The following is a 16415-nucleotide window of genomic DNA, read 5'->3' on the forward strand; positions in this document are numbered from 1 at the left end:
CAGCAAGGTGGCAGCAACCAAGGGTTAGGTGCCATTGTAAGGAGTATATGATAGTGTAAGTAGGGGAAGAACACGGGGGAAGAGGGTCCTGCTCGTAAGATATTATATTCTAAAGGGGAGGGGCAGACAGACAGACTGGGGTGACACAGATGGAGTAGACAGTGAGGAAGGAGCATGGAGCATTGGGTTAGGATGAGAGCTGTATTGAAGAACTAGCTATATATAGATATTTGTACGGCTAAAGGGGGGTATCCACTAGACGATAAAGTTGAACGATTGAACGATAATGATAAAATCGTTCGATAATCGTTCAAACATCGTTTGCAAATCGTGCAGTAATTGTTTCTAACGATGTACGATGCTCGCTCCCGCTGGTCGTTTGATCGTCTCCTCCATCGACTGAACATGCAGGTCAATTTCACTTGATTGCTTACAAATCGTTTACACATCGTTCAAGCTGAACGATCAAACGATGAACCGCTATCTTCCCACTATAGCTGAAAGCTCTCAATCACAGATTGAAACAACATAGTTTATCGTTAGATCGTTTGCAAATCTTTTGCAAATTGTTCAGAGTGGAAGATCAAATTTCAAGGGAAAATCGTTAAGAGTTTGGACAGGGATAAAATCGTCTAGTGGATGCCCCCCATTAGTCTACAACGTTCTATTTCTATGTGCATTGCTGTTCCAGCTCATTTATAATCATAGATATCACCTGTATTGTCTTTGTAAAACATATTCAATTGGGATCTTATGCATTGGGGGGATGTGTTATGGTGCATACACACGGTCAGATTTTCCTTCAGATCTGTATAATAACGATTTTAAAAATCGTTCAATCGTTCATATCTGAAGGAAAATCTGATATATCTGACATGTTTGTCAGATGAACGATATCATATTTTGCGCAGCACTATTTGTATTGCCTATTTCCATAATAATGAATTTATCTATGTCAATTTATTTCTTGTCTGGATCTTCTACCTATACTGTTCACTGTATAGTGTATATGCATGAAATCCTGTATGTTGATTGCCTGTGTACAGCGCTATGGAAATCTTGTTTCGCCATAGAAATAAAAGTAATTTATTAAGAAAAATATGCTTCTGATATGTATTTTCTGTTGGCAATGCTTCTGATCCGTCATTCATATTTATTTGTTCATATTCTAGTGTATTTAACATTGGGACACATTAGCTTACGCCTTGTTGCATGCACATTTGGTGGAATGCTCTCAGCTGCGCAGGGAGCTTGTGGAGAAGCTTATAATAAAACTTGGTGACACTGAATGGTGAGTGTCCCCTGTGCAGTACATGGCTTTCAGACCTACGTGAGGTAGAAATGCAATCACATAGGAATAAAAAGCCATATTCCACAGCAGGGAGATCCCTGAAAGTGTGAACATTAAATTGTGAAGATACAATTCAAATATATATTCAGATGAATATATAAACATTAGCATACATACTTCATATTAACTTAGTGACCAGGGTTTGGACACTGGGTCCACAACCTATTAGCACAGTTTTAGCACAGTTGGGACTCTTTAACAGTACTCTGAGCCCTGGGAGTACTTATGGTGCGTGCTGGATTGGTGACGTGCACAGCAAAGATGCTGGTGGCGGTTAGGCAACATGTGAAACAGCTTAACCAGTTCATAGGTTTATTAACTAGGCATAAATACAAGTTGCTTTAGACACAGGGATAAAGCAGGTAAAATATAATTGGGTATTAGATGCAGCCTGGAGCAATTGGGAATGCTGCGCGCTGTAATGCACTAGGTGGAATTGGCGCATACACCCAAGTGGTGTGTGGCACTGTGACAAGCTAGACAAGCGGTGTTGGTACAGGGTGTTTGGGACAACTGTGGGGCCTAGTATGGCTATAACACTGGGAAGAGTTTCAGGGCACATCCGCTTAACATGGATTACAAGAAGAGAGACGCACAGAGAAACCGTTCATGCGCAGTATCGCATGTTGGAGGTTCGGCCACCTGACAGAGCTGCGGCAGGTCCTAGAGGCCACCGCCTCTCACTAATGGATGCAGGCAGCACAGAACGCTCTTCATCCAACTCCCTACCTCGCTCAAGACTGCCTCTCATTACATACACATTGTGAGCATCGCACAACTTTGACGTCCCACCTGTAATAAGAGACAAAGGAGGTTAAGCAAAGCAACATAAAGATAAATATTCACATATGTTCCAGTCCGCATTCCTACAAGAAAACATTCATAACATGAGAAGTTAAGGGGTCTATTTACTAAGCAGTGTTAGGATTAGGGGTGTGCACCGGCCACTTTTCGTGTTTTGTGTTTTGGTTTTGGATCTGGATCTTTCTTCGTGTTTTGGATCTGGATTGGTTTTGCCAAAACCACCCTTCCGTGTTTTGGGTTCTGGGTTTTGTGTTTTGGATCTGTATTTTTTTTTAAAAAAGCATAAAAACAGCTAAAATCACAGAATTTGTTGGTTTCTCTGCTCCTATGCTATTATTAACCTCAATAACCTTAATTTCCACTCATTTCCAGTCTATTCTGAACACCTCACACCTCACAATAGTGTTTTCATGTCCAAAAGGTTGCACCGAGGTAGCTGGATGACTATGCTAAGCGACACGAGTGGGCGGCACAAACACGTGACCCATCTAGGAGTGACACTGCAGTGGCAGACAGGATGGCAGTTAGAAAAACTAGGCCCCAAACTGTACATAATGCAAAGAAAAAAAAGAAGTGCAAGATGGAATTGTCCTTGGGCCCTCCCACCCACCCTTATGTTGTATAAACAGGACATGCACACTTTAACAAATCAATCATTTCAGCGCCAGGGTCTGCCACACAACTGTGGCTGAAATGATTGGTTCGTTTGGGCCCCCACAAAACAAGCTGGCAATTAATGTGTCCCTGCACAAACTGGCTCTACGGAGGCAAGATGTCATCCTCATCCTCCTCATCCACCGATTCCTCACCCTCTTCAGTGTGTACATCCTCATCCTCACAGAGTATTAATTCGTCCCTGCTGGAACCACAGGTCCCTCTGTACGTTCTGGAGGCTGGTCTCCCTGGAAGAGTTGATAATTCATTTTATGAACATCATCTTCTCCACATTTTGTGGAAGCAACCTCCTACGCCTTTCGCTGACAAGGTTCCCGGCTGCACTAAACACTCTTTCGGAGTACACACTGGAGGGGGGGCAACTCAGGTAAAATAGAGCCAGTTTGTACAGGGACCTCCAAATTGCTTCTTTTTCCTGCCAGTACAGGTACGGACTGTCTGACATGCCTACTTGGATGCTGTCACCGATGTAATCCTTTAACAGACAGACGCACGCTTGTCGCTGCTGCTTTGAGGATTCAAGTGCGGCTACAGCCCACACAATTCACAAAGACAGAAAAAAAAAAAGAATATTTTTATTGTTTGTGGAGCACACTTTGAGGGTTACACCACCCTTTAACAGACAGACGCACGCTTGTCGCTGCTGCTTTGAGGATGCAGGTGCGGCTACAGCCCACACAATTCACATAGACAGAAAAAAGAAGAAGAATATTTTTATTGTTTGTGTAGCACACTTTGAGGGAGTCACCACCCTTTAACAGACAGACGCACGCTTGTCGCTGCTGCTTTAAGGATGCAGGTGCGGCTACATCGCACACAAGTCACAAACACATTAAAAAAATAGTTTTTTATTTTTTGGAGCACTTTGAGAGTTACACCACCCTTTAACAGACAGACGCACGCTTGTCGCTGCTGCTTTAAGGATGCAGGTGCGGCTACAGCCCACACATTTCACAAAGACCAAAAAAAAAAGAACAATATTTTAATTGTTTGTGTAGCACACTTTGAGGGTGTCACCACCCTTTAACAGACAGACGCACGCTTGTCGCTGCTGCTTTGAGGATGCAAGTGTGGCTACATCGCACACAAGTCACAAACACATTAAAAAAATAGTTTTTTATTTTTTGGAACACTTTGAGAGTTACACCACCCTTTAACAGACAGACGCACGCTTGTCGCTGCTGCTTTAAGGATGCAGGTGCGGCTACAGCCCACACATTTCACAAAGACCAAAAAAAAAAAGAACAATATTTTAATTGTTTGTGTAGAACACTTTGAGGGTGTCACCACCCTTTAACAGACAGACGCACGCTTGTCGCTGCTGCTTTAAGGATGCAGGTGCGGCTACAGCCCACACATTTCACAAAGACCAAAAAAAAAAGAACAATATTTTAATTGTTTGTGTAGCACACTTTGAGGGTGTCACCACCCTTTAACAGACAGACGCACGCTTGTCGCTGCTGCTTTAAGGATGCAGGTGCGGCTACAGCCCACACAATTCACAAAGACAGAAAAAAGAACAATATTTTAATTGTTTGTGTAGCACACTTTGAGGGTGTCACCACCCTTTAACAGACAGATGCACGCTTGTCGCTGCTGCTTTAAGGATGCAGGTGCGGCTACAGCCCACACAATTCACAAAGACAGAAAAAAGAACAATATTTTAATTGTTTGTGTAGCACACTTTGAGGGTGTCACCACCCTTTAACAGACAGACGCACGCTTGTCGCTGCTGCTTTGAGGATGCAGGTGGAATCTAGACGGGATTTGGAACCGAGGACACACTACCTCCATCAATTGTCTAAATCCCACTGCACTAATGTCGGATACCGGACGCACGTCTAACACCAACATAGCAGTCAAGGCCTCAGTTATACGTTTTGCTTCAGGATGACTGCTGTCGTACTTCATCCTCATCGCTAGGGACTGTTGGAGGGTCAATTGTTTAGTAAAAGTAGTGATGTTCCTACTTCCTCTCTGGGATGATGAACAACTCCCAGCAGCAGCAACAGCACTAGGAGGAAGAGGTTCTTGATCTTTCCCTATTTTATTTTTATCGGAGAAAGTTTGGTCCTCCATTTATGTTATATTGATATATATACGTGCGGCTAAAGCGCACACAAACACAGAAAATATTATTTTATTTTTGCTGGAGAGTAGTGCACTTTGTGGGTTACACCACCCTTTAAGAAATGAGCCAGCCGGCTCTTTACTTATGGGACACAGGCGCACGCTTGGCGCTGCTCCTTTGTTGATGCACGTGCAGCCACAGTGCACACAATTCACAAACACAGAAAATAATTTTTTTTTTGGTTTGGACTGGAGTGTACTTTCGGGGGTTACAGCACCCTTAACGGTCAAGCCAGCCGGCCCTTTACTTATGACACAGGCGCACGCTTGGCACTACTTTGTTGATGCACGTGCGGCTACTGCGCACACAATTCACAAACACAGAAAATAATTTTTTTTTGGTTTGGACTGGAGTGTACTTTCGGGGGTTACAGCACCCTTTAACGGTCAAGCCAGCCGGCCCTTTACTTATGACACAGGCGCACGCTTGGCACTACTTTGTTGATGCACGTGCGGCTACTGCGCACACAATTCACAAACACAGAAAATAATTTTTTTTTAGGTTTGGACTGGAGTGTACTTTCGGGGGTTACAGCACCCTTAACAGTCAAGCCAGCCGGCCCTTTACTTATGACACAGGCGCACGCTTGGCACTACTTTGTTGATGCACGTGCGGCTACTGTGCACACAATTCACAAACACAGAAAATAATTTTTTTTTTGGTTTGGACTGGAGTGTACTTTGGGGGTTACAGCACCCTTTAACGGTCAAGCCAGCCGGCCCTTTACTTATGACACAGGCGCTCGCTTGGCACTACTTTGTTGATGCACGTGCGGCTACTGCGCACACAATTCACAAACACAGAAAATAATTTTTTTTTTGGTTTGGACTGGAGTGTACTTTCGGGGGTTACAGCACCCTTAACGGTCAAGCCAGCCGGCCCTTTACTTATGACACAGGCGCACGCTTGGCACTACTTTGTTGATGCACGTGCGGCTACTGCGCACACAATTCACAAACACAGAAAATAATTTTTTTTTTGGTTTGGACTGGAGTGTACTTTCGGGGGTTACAGCACCCTTAACGGTCAAGCCAGCCGGCCCTTTACTTATGACACAGGCGCACGCTTGGCACTACTTTGTTGATGCACGTGCGGCTACTGCGCACACAATTCACAAACACAGAAAATAATTTTTTTTTTGGTTTGGACTGGAGTGTACTTTCGGGGGTTACAGCACCCTTAACGGTCAAGCCAGCCGGCCCTTTACTTATGACACAGGCGCACGCTTGGCACTACTTTGTTGATGCACGTGCGGCTACTGCGCACACAATTCACAAACACAGAAAATAATTTTTTTTTGGTTTGGACTGGAGTGTACTTTCGGGGGTTACAGCACCCTTTAACGGTCAAGCCAGCCGGCCCTTTACTTATGACACAGGCGCACGCTTGGCACTACTTTGTTGATGCACGTGCGGCTACTGCGCACACAATTCACAAACACAGAAAATATATTATTTTTTTAGCACTTGGGGGGAGCACCCCTGATGGACAGAGCACCCCCTGGACAACACTACAGCACTCCTTTAGGACTGGGACACTGCACAGGACTTTGGAGTGGACACAGCCCCTATGGAGAACTGACTGCACAACACAGTCCAGCCAGCCCCTATGGACTTTGAAGTAGTGGACACAGCCCCTATTAACAACAGCAGCACAGCACAACACAGCCAGCCCCTATGGACTTTGAAGTAGTGGACAACAGCAGCACTACACTACACTACACTACACAGCCCTAACTCCCACCCTCCCTCTTCACTGTCCACAGCCGAGTGAGAAAATGGCGCCGACGCGGGTACCTTATATAGGATCCAAAACCCGCGAGACTCGGAAGGCGGGATGATGACGTTTTGCCTCGATTTCAGATCCGAGTCAGGCGGGAAAAGTCGAGCCTGACTCGGATCGGACTCGGATCGGGGGGGCTCGGGGGGGTTCGGATTTCAGAAATCCGAACCCGCTCACCCCTAGTTAGGATACAAAGTGAAATGAGATAAGGTGCCAGCCAATCAGCTCCTAACTGCCATCTCACAGGCTGTGTTTGAAAAATGACAATTGGGAGCTGATTGGCTGGTACCTTATTACCTTTCACTTTGTCTCCTAACACTGCTTAATAAATAGACCCCTAAGTCTTTTGTCAACATCTCAGCAATATTGTTTTCACTGGATACATGAACCATACTCTACCAGCTCCCTAACAAAGCAGTGTTTGATAGCAATGTATTTAGAGCTACCGTAGTGCTTGGTAGTAGGAGACAAATCAATTGCACCTTTATTATCACATGTAATATTGGTAGTTTTCTCTGGACTAAAAATGCCTAATTCGCACATAGGGCCTGATTCAGTACAGATCGCAAGTGCGAATACGGATGCAGATCAGGTGATTGTTTGCTATTGTGTATGCGTATAAGCCTCACTGTGTGTATGCTGCAATCGCATTGTGATTACGGACGCACAGAAGAATCCATTGCAAAGTGAGTGACAGGCTGTCAGAGTTTGGGGGTGGTAACAGTGGGGGAGTGGTCAGATTAACGCAGGCGTGTCTAACCATTTAAACGCCATTTCATGGGCGTGCATAAATTAGCCACTGTGATTGCATACGCAGCTTGAGTACTCACTTCGTGCGACGAGTCTTGCAGTTTCTGCAGCTGGTCAGACCTGCTGTAAATGCGTCCTATGCCGGCTGTGCTTTGGCAAGCATTAGCATATTTTTGCAGCTGTGGTCCGTAGGCGATTGCAGTTGCAATCACAATTTATACTTAATCAGGCCCATAGTCTCTTTCAGCCCTAATGCCTCTTTGGAAGTATCGGTTAGAGTCATATACTATTGTCCTCCTGCACTCCCCAAATAGCATCACAGAATGCTTGTAATTCTCTGTTTTCTTAAACATTAGCCTTAGGGAGCTTGTTTCATCCAGATACCTGAATATACACTTGACAGTCATCCAGTTCTTCCCTGGGTTGTTCATGCATTGGCTCATGCGGCTGACTGCGTGTGTTATGTCAGGTAGTGTACCAATGCTTGCATGCATTGGGGACCCTATGGCACTCTGGTAGGGTACCATTTTCATTTCCTCATTTGTAGTCAGATACACAGCTTTTGAGGTTTTCATTCTCTTATTGATGGGCATATTGACTACTTTTGGCAGGTCATAAAGGGCAGCTATAGCAATAACCATATGTAATGTGTTGGATCTTGCCACAGGCAAGAACATTTTTGGTAGTCAATGCCAGATCTTTCAATGAAGCCCTTGGCGCCATGTCGAGCTGTATAACGTACGAGGATTCTATCTGTGTTAAGCTTTTTACAAAGCCCCACTTGTTCTCTACATTTACTCGACCTGTCCATAACAGTCCATGTATCATTACAATCTAAGCCAGTGAGCTCTTTGTCTATAGCTGACATCCATTCTTGCCAGTTTTTGGGGATCGCAGTAGAAAAAGTTTGCATGCTCTTCATCATACCTTTTTAGGGTTTTTCCCTTATTATCCTGATTGAACTCCTGTTCCCCGACTGATCATCTGCATTTGTTGTCTCACTGTCTGACATGCTTCCAACTGCAGGCATGTCTAGCATAACAACTCTCTGTGGCGTTATAATATCTTGTCTATTTCCAGCTGGAGTAGTCTCGTGAAACACAATGCCTCCTGAGCAGTCTGTTTGCTTTGCTCTTTCAGAATTATTCACGGATATCCTTGTCACTATGCCACCTGGGGGATCATGTACACTGTTGTGCCTTAGGTAAACTAGTCTTCCATGCCACTGTTCTGTTGACCAGTTAGGTTTAGGAGTTAACTTCTCATGACATTTTTTGATGTCTAGGATATATTGGTGTTGACACCGGGCTGCTGCAGCAATTACAGTCCCTCTTTGGTTATACACAACACACCAACCTCTTGCAAATTTAATTCTCTTTTGTCCAACACACTAATGTCAATTATACTAGTACCTAGATCAGGCACAAATAGTACATCTCCCATGTCCGTGACAACTGCTTTGCCCTTCTCAAGAGTACAGTATTTGTTGAGACTTTTATTGCATTTAGGACCTTGTTGCCTATTCACCTGAGGTTTACTGAATCACCCCATTGCACGGCTTTAAAGACTTGAACCAACTTTTATTACGGCTAAAATGCTGTGTGGCTCCTGAGTTTATATACCAGCAGTTCTTTTTGTGGCTGTCTGCTACATTTAAAGCTGACTCATTCTCTCTGTCACATTTAGGTGATGAGGTGCCACTTGATATACTTGAACTGCACTCTGACATTTGAAACATGTATACTTTGTCTTTTTATGCTTTGTGCTTTTAGATAGAACAGAATATTTACCATTAAATTATATTGGTATACGCTTTTGAAACAGCAGTAACATAGCTTGTATAGTCTCTGTGGTTAGCTTCATAGTAGTAGACTCTATTGGCACTACCAAGAAGTCGTACTCCAACAAAGTTTTGCAGCATCACTATTGCAAACTACTCGTCATTACAATGACGCCCACTGAATTTGATTGCTAAGCGATGGATATCATTCTGTCTATATACTCATTCATGTCCTTACATGCACTAAGCTTGGTAGCATATAATGTATGCCTCAAATTTAATCCTTCTCATTAGCCCTTTATCTTCAATAGCCTTCTGAAAAGACACCAACATGACCCTAGTGGTGTGTGGGGCTGTGCTCCACTAGACAAGCAGTGGTGGTACAGGCTGCCTGGGGCACCTGTGTGGCCTTGTATGACTGTAATGCTGAGGAGAGTATCAGGGCACATCCATCTACATGTATGCCAAGGAGAAAGCCGCATGGAGAAGCCACACATGTGCAGCAACGCATGTCGGAGGTCAGGCCTCTTGACAGACTGCCAGCTCTCACTAATGGATTGAGGCTGTGCAGAGCACTCCTCATCCAACACCTAATACACATAAACCATTTACAGTACTTATAACTTTATCCTGATGCAGTCATTGCATACTTATCATCTCATCCTAATACACATCACAAACCTACTACATTAACCTAAACTACCACCATCACCTACTCCTAGTACACAGATATCCCCAACATGGCCATTTCTTCAGTGAAGCTGGGTGAAAACATTGCGTTGATAGGCTCCATCCTAGGAGTGTCAGTGATGACGTTTTCACAAAGGGCATTTTAAGAATTTGTGGGACTATATGTAAGATTAGTGCTTGGACCCCCCCACCCACTCAAGTCTCGAACAATCAGATGAAGGTCTGGATCATCCAGGAAGATTAGTGGGGCAGTATTGGAAGAGGGGGTGTCTGAGTCACAAAACCACTCTGTAGTAGTAATGGTAAGGTGCAGGATTCCACTTCATTCTCTTCTCTGTACTATATTTATATAATTTTATCTGCTAGACAGCAGAAGTGGAAAATGGTGGGTGCAGGATGGGAGTCAATAGTCCCCCTTAACTAAGGGACCTGTTTTTGTACACACTCTGCACTTATGATAGCTATACCACTGGTACTCACATTTCTTACTATTCCCCCATCATGCCACTTCCCACTTCTTCCAGCACTGTGGTCACTGCCTACAATAATTAGTTGCCTAAGTGCAGGGCGACTTGAGTCTCCTGAGCTCCTTCGTGTAACCATTGTAGCATGGTAACTGACAGAAAGTTCTATTTCTTATGTAGAAAGCCCTATCTCTGGGTATTTTTGCCAGAGAGAGGTCTTTGCCTTATATATGTTATGCACGCCTAGATCACGAGACGACCCCTGAGTACTAATAATGGTTTCACCTATAACAGCCGCCTGTTGTGACCTATGAGAGATGGGGAACGGTGCCGGACCCGGGTAAATAGTACCCGCTCACGGCTCCCCGCCCCTTTCGGCGCCCCTGTGTACGGGCGATCAGCTGATCACCCGTACACACTTGCCGATGGACAGATATGTCTGCAGATATATCTGTTCATCGGCTGTGCAGCACAGCCAATGCGATATGTCTGTGAACGACGTCGTTCATTGACATATCATCTGCATACACTGGCCGACGGGGGCACGATATACTGGCCGATCAATTGATCGGCCAGTATGTACCCAGCATAAGGCAGCCCTGGCCCTTGCTGCTGTAACCACCTTGTTACCACACTGTACCAGCGACCCTGGGGGAGGATACTGACATTAAAAATTTCGTACTGTATGAAGTCAAAACACAAAAGATATTCAAGGTGTATGAATAATTATGACATATTTGCTAAACTTTTATTCACACACTGATGCCTGTAGAGTAAATGGGACTCACTGTTGTAGCTCTTATAATTCCTATAATGAGTACAATAGAGGTTAATTGTATGAAATGTGATTTCAGATCCTTTCTTACTGTTCCTATTCAATAATACAAAAAGAGTTACACTGATAAAACCATTGAACTTCAATAAATGGTCACACATACACCTCTTGCAAATTCTGCCGTCCCAAAACTAGGGTTAAGTTAATGCAGTTAAAGAAATCTTATTAAAGATTGAGTCTATTACATATATATATATATAAAGGTCACACACTGGTGTCTACTGTAAAAGTTGTCAAAAATTAAAACTACTCTACCACCCACACAGTGGCGGATTTACATTTTTGGGGCCCTGAAGCCTGAACTGTCATGGGGGCCCCATTGCAGGCAGGAACAATAGGCCAACATCCAACAAGGTCCAAAAGGCCTTCCTGCCATTGCAAGGACCTTGAGACCAAAATGGCAGAGATGTAGAAACCCCCCAGAGAGTGAGAGTCTGTAGCTAGATAGATGTAGAAAACCCCCAGAGAGTGTCAGACTATAGATACAGTAGATAGATGCAGAATCCCCAGGAGAGTGACAGGCTACAGATAGATGTAGAAACCCCCCAGAGAGCGAGAGGCTATATATAGATAGAAACCACCAAGAGAGAGAGACACTGTAGATAGATATAGAAACTCCATTGAGAGTGAAAGACTGTAGATAGACAGATGTAGAAACCCCCCAGAGAGAGTGAGACTGTAGATAGATAGATGTAGAAACCCCACAGAGAGTAATAGGCTGTAGATAGATGTAGAAACCCCCCCAGAGAGTAGAGACTGTAGATAGATAGATGTAGAAACCCCCCAGAGAGTGGGACACTAGATCAAGGGTCTTCAACCCGTGGCCTGCCGATGGTTACTGTAGTGCAGACTACGCACAGAAACAAGCACACCGCCGCCACTGGCAGTGTGTTTGCTTTGGCAGCCAGCCAATGAGAGTCAGACAGACTCACTGGCTGCTGCACCCACTGCAGGAGCCGGGCTGGAGATCACTCATGAGCTCCATCTTCTGGCTCCCGCAGTGGGTGATGGGAGACGTCTCTCCCATAATGCAGAGCGGGCCCGCCCAGGAACACAGAGGAGCAGAAGGCGGCGAGAGCAGGAGCCGAAGCGGGGACTCAAGTAATTGTTTTATTATTTTTTTGTTTTCGTATGTGTCTTTGGGGGCACTGCATCGGGGGGGACTACTACTTGGGGCACTACTGGGGGGGAACCACTACTGGGGGCACTGCATCAGGGGACCACTACTGGGGGCACTGCATCGGGGGGGACTACTACTTGGGGCACTGCTGGTGGGGGACCACTACTGGGGGCACTACTGGGGAGGGACTACTACTACTGTGGACACTGCATCAGGGGACCACTACTGGGGGCACTGCATAGATGGGGGACTACTACTGAAGGCTTTACATAAAGGGCACTACCGGGGGCACTGCATAGGGGGGACTACTACTGGGGGAACTATATAAAGGGCACTACTGGGGCACTGCATAGGGGGGACCACTATTGGGGGCCTGCATAAGGGGCACCACTACTGGGGGCACTGTATAAGGGGAACTACTTAGGGCACTGCAGAGGGGGGCAGTTAAGGGACATAATTAGATTTGTAGAAGGGAGCAGTTATGGGTCATAATTGTGTTAGGAGGGGGCAGAGTCTAAATACCGCAGTATAGCTTAGTGGCCCTCAGCTTCGTCAAATTTTTTAATGTGGCCCACACTGCCTTAAAGGTTGAAGACCCTTTAGATAGATGTAAAAAAAAAAAAAAAATAGAGTGAAACACCACAGACAGATGGATGTAGAACCCCCCAGAGTGAGAGACTGTAGATAGATAGATGTAGAAACTCCAGAGAGAGTGAAAGACTGTAGATAGATACAGTAGATGTAGAAACCCCCAGAGAGTGAAATACTGTAGACAGATAGATGTAGAAACCCCCCAGAGAGCGAGACTGTAGATAGATAGATGTAGAAATCACCCAGAGAGACACTGTAGATAGATGTAGAAACCCCCCACAGTGAGAGACTGTAGATAGATAGATGGAGAAACTCCAGAGAGAGTGAGAGACTGTAGACAGATGTAGAAGCCCCCAAAGAGTGAAATACTGTAGATAGATGCAGAAACCCCCCAGAGTGAGAGACTGTAGACAGATAGATGCAGAAACCCCCCAGAGAGAGAGACTGTAGATAGATGTAGAAACACCCCCAGAGTGAGAGACTATAGATTGATAAATGTAGAAACCCCCCAGAGAGACACTGTAGATAGATGTAGAAACCCCCAGAGAGTGAAATACTATAGACAGATAGATGTAGAAACCCCCCAGAGAGAGAGACTGTAAGACTGTAGACAGATGTAGACCCCCAGAGAGAGAGACTGTAGATAGATAGATGTAGAAACCCCCCAGAGTGAGAGACTGTAGATAGATAAATGTAAAAAAAAACCAGAGTGAAAGACTGTAGATAGATAGATAGATAGATGTAGAAACCCCCAGAGATACACTGTAGATAGATAGATGTAGAGACCCCCCAGAGTGAGAGACTGTAGATAGATAGATGTAGAAACTCCAGAGAGAGTGAGAGACTGTAGACAGATAGATGTAGAAACTCCAGAGAGAGTGAGAGACTGTAGACAGATAGATGTAGAAACCCCCAGAGAGTGAAATACTGTAGACAGATGCAGAAACCCCCCAGAGTGAGAGAATGTAGATAGATAGATGTATAAACTCCAGAGAGAGTGAGAGACTGTTGACAGATAGATGTAGAAAACCCCAGAGAGTGAAATACTGTAGATAGATGCAGAAACCCATCAGAGTGAGAGACTGTAGACAGATAGATGTAGAAACCCCCCAGAGAGAGAGACTGTAGATAGATAGATGTAGAAACCCCCCAGTGTGAGAGACTGTAGATTGATAAATGTAGAAACCCCCCAGAGAGACACTGTAGATAGATGTAGAAACCCCCAGAGAGTGAAATACTATAGACAGATAGATGGAGAAACCCCCCAGAGTGCGAGACTGTAGACAGATAGATGTAGAAACCACCCAGAGAGACACTGTAGATAGATGTAGAAACCCCCCAGAGTGAGAGACTGTAGATAGATAGATGGAGAAACTCCAGAGAGAGTGAGAGACTGTAGACAGATGTAGAAGCCCCCAAAGAGTGAAATACTGTAGATAGATGCAAACCCCCAGAGTGAGAGACTGTAGCCAGATAGATGTAGAAACCCTCCAGAGAGAGATACTGTAAGACCGTAGACAGATAGATGTAGAAACCCCCCAGAGAGAGAGACTGTAGATAGATGTAGAAAACCCCCAGAGTGAAAGACTGTAGATAGATAGATGTAGAAACCCCAGAGAGAGTGAGAGACTGTAGATAGATGTAGAAACCACCCAGAGTGAGAGATTGTAGATAGATAGATGTAGAAACCCCCAGAGTGAGAGACTGTAGATAGATAGATGTAGAAACTCCAGAGAGAGTGAGAGACTGTAGACAGATAGATGTAGAAACCCCCAGAGAGTGAAATACTGTAGACAGATGCAGAAACCCCCCAGAGTGAGAGACTGTAGACAGACAGATAGATGTAGAAACCCCCCAGAGTGAGAGACTGTAGATGGATAGATAGATGTAGAAACCCCCCAGAGTGAGAGACTGTAGATAGATGTAGAAAGTGAAACCCCCGAGAGAGAGACTGTAGATAGATGTAGAAACCCCAGAGAGAGTGAGAGACTGTAGACAGATAGTTGTAGAAACCCCCCAAAGTGAGAGACTGTAGACAGATGGATGTAGAAACCCCCCAGAGTGAGAGACTGTACATAGATGTATAAACCCCAGAGAGAGAGACTGTAGATAGATTTAGAAACCCCCCAGAGTGAGAGACTGTAGACAGATAGATGTAGAATCCCCCCAGAGTGAGAGACTGTAGACAGATAGATGTAGAAACCCCCCAGAGTGAGAGACTGTAGATGGATAGATAGATGTAGAAACCCCCCAGAGTGAGAGACTGTAGATAGATGTAGAAAGTGAAACCCCCGAGAGAGAGACTGTAGATAGATGTAGAAACCCCAGAGAGAGTGAGAGACTGTAGACAGATAGTTGTAGAAACCCCCCAAAGTGAGAGACTGTAGACAGATGGATGTAGAAACCCCCCAGAGTGAGAGACTGTACATAGATGTATAAACCCCAGAGAGAGAGACTGTAGATAGATTTAGAAACCCCCCAGAGTGAGAGACTGTAGACAGATAGATGTAGAATCCCCCCAGAGTGAGAGACTGTAGATAGATAGATGTAGAAACCCCCCAGAGTGAGAGACTGTAGATAGATAGATGGAGGAACTCCAGAGAGAGTGAGAGACTGTAGACAGATGTAGAAGCCCTCAAAGAGTGAAATACTGTAGATAGATGCAGAAACCCCCCAGAGTGAGAGACTGTAGACAGATAGATGTAGAACCCTCCAGAGAGAGAGACTGTAGATAGATAGATGTGGAAACCCCCCAGAGTGAGAGACTGTAGATTGATAAATGTAGAAACCCCCCAGAGAGACACTGTAGATAGATGTAGAAACCCCCAGAGAGTGAAATACTATAGACAGATAGATGGAGAAACCCCCCAGAGTGCGAGACTGTAGACAGATAGATGTAGAAACCACCCAGAGAGACACTGTAGATAGATGTAGAAACCCCCCAGAGTGAGAGACTGTAGATAGATAGATGGAGAAACTCCAGAGAGAGTGAGAGACTGTAGACAGATGTAGAAGCCCCTAAAGAGTGAAATAATGTAGATAGATGCAAACCCCCAGAGTGAGAGACTGTAGACAGATAGATGTAGAAACCCTCCAGAGTGAGATACTGTAAGACCGTAGACAGATAGATGTAGAAACCCCCCAGAGAGAGAGACTGTAGATAGATGTAGAAAACCCCCAGAGTGAAAGACTGTAGATAGATAGATAGATGTAGAAACCCCAGAGAGAGTGAGAGACTGTAGATAGATAGATAGATAGATAGATAGATAGATGTAGAAACCACCCAGAGTGAGAGGTTGTAGATAGATAGAACGATGTGGAAACCCCCCAGAGAGCAAGACTGTAGATAGATAGATGTAGAAACCCCCCAGAGTGAGAGACTGTAGATAGATAGATGTAGAAACTCCAGAGAGAGTGAGAGACTGTAGACAGATAGATGTAG

At 44.8% G+C, this 16415-nt stretch overlaps 1 protein-coding gene across 4 annotated transcripts in view; it reads right to left on the bottom strand.

Annotated features, from left to right (window-relative positions):
• The window catches only part of BLACAT1 (BLACAT1 overlapping LEMD1 locus), a 66840-nt gene that overhangs the window by 21423 nt on the left and 29002 nt on the right, over window positions 1-16415 (bottom strand). For 3 of the 4 annotated variants that reach the window (XR_015879388.1, XR_015879387.1, XR_015879386.1), the window contains one exon: window positions 1565-2143. The exons of the other annotated variant lie outside the window; for it this stretch is intronic. The gene's annotated coding sequence lies outside the window, so the exon portion shown is untranslated. Of the gene's footprint in view, window positions 1-1564; window positions 2144-16415 lie in introns of those variants that run through there. 4 annotated transcript variants of the gene reach the window in all.

Source organism: Taudactylus pleione, unplaced genomic scaffold, assembly GCF_031769625.1.
Source record: "Taudactylus pleione unplaced genomic scaffold, aTauple2 ptg000242l, whole genome shotgun sequence".
Taxonomy (NCBI): Eukaryota; Metazoa; Chordata; class Amphibia; order Anura; family Myobatrachidae; genus Taudactylus; species Taudactylus pleione.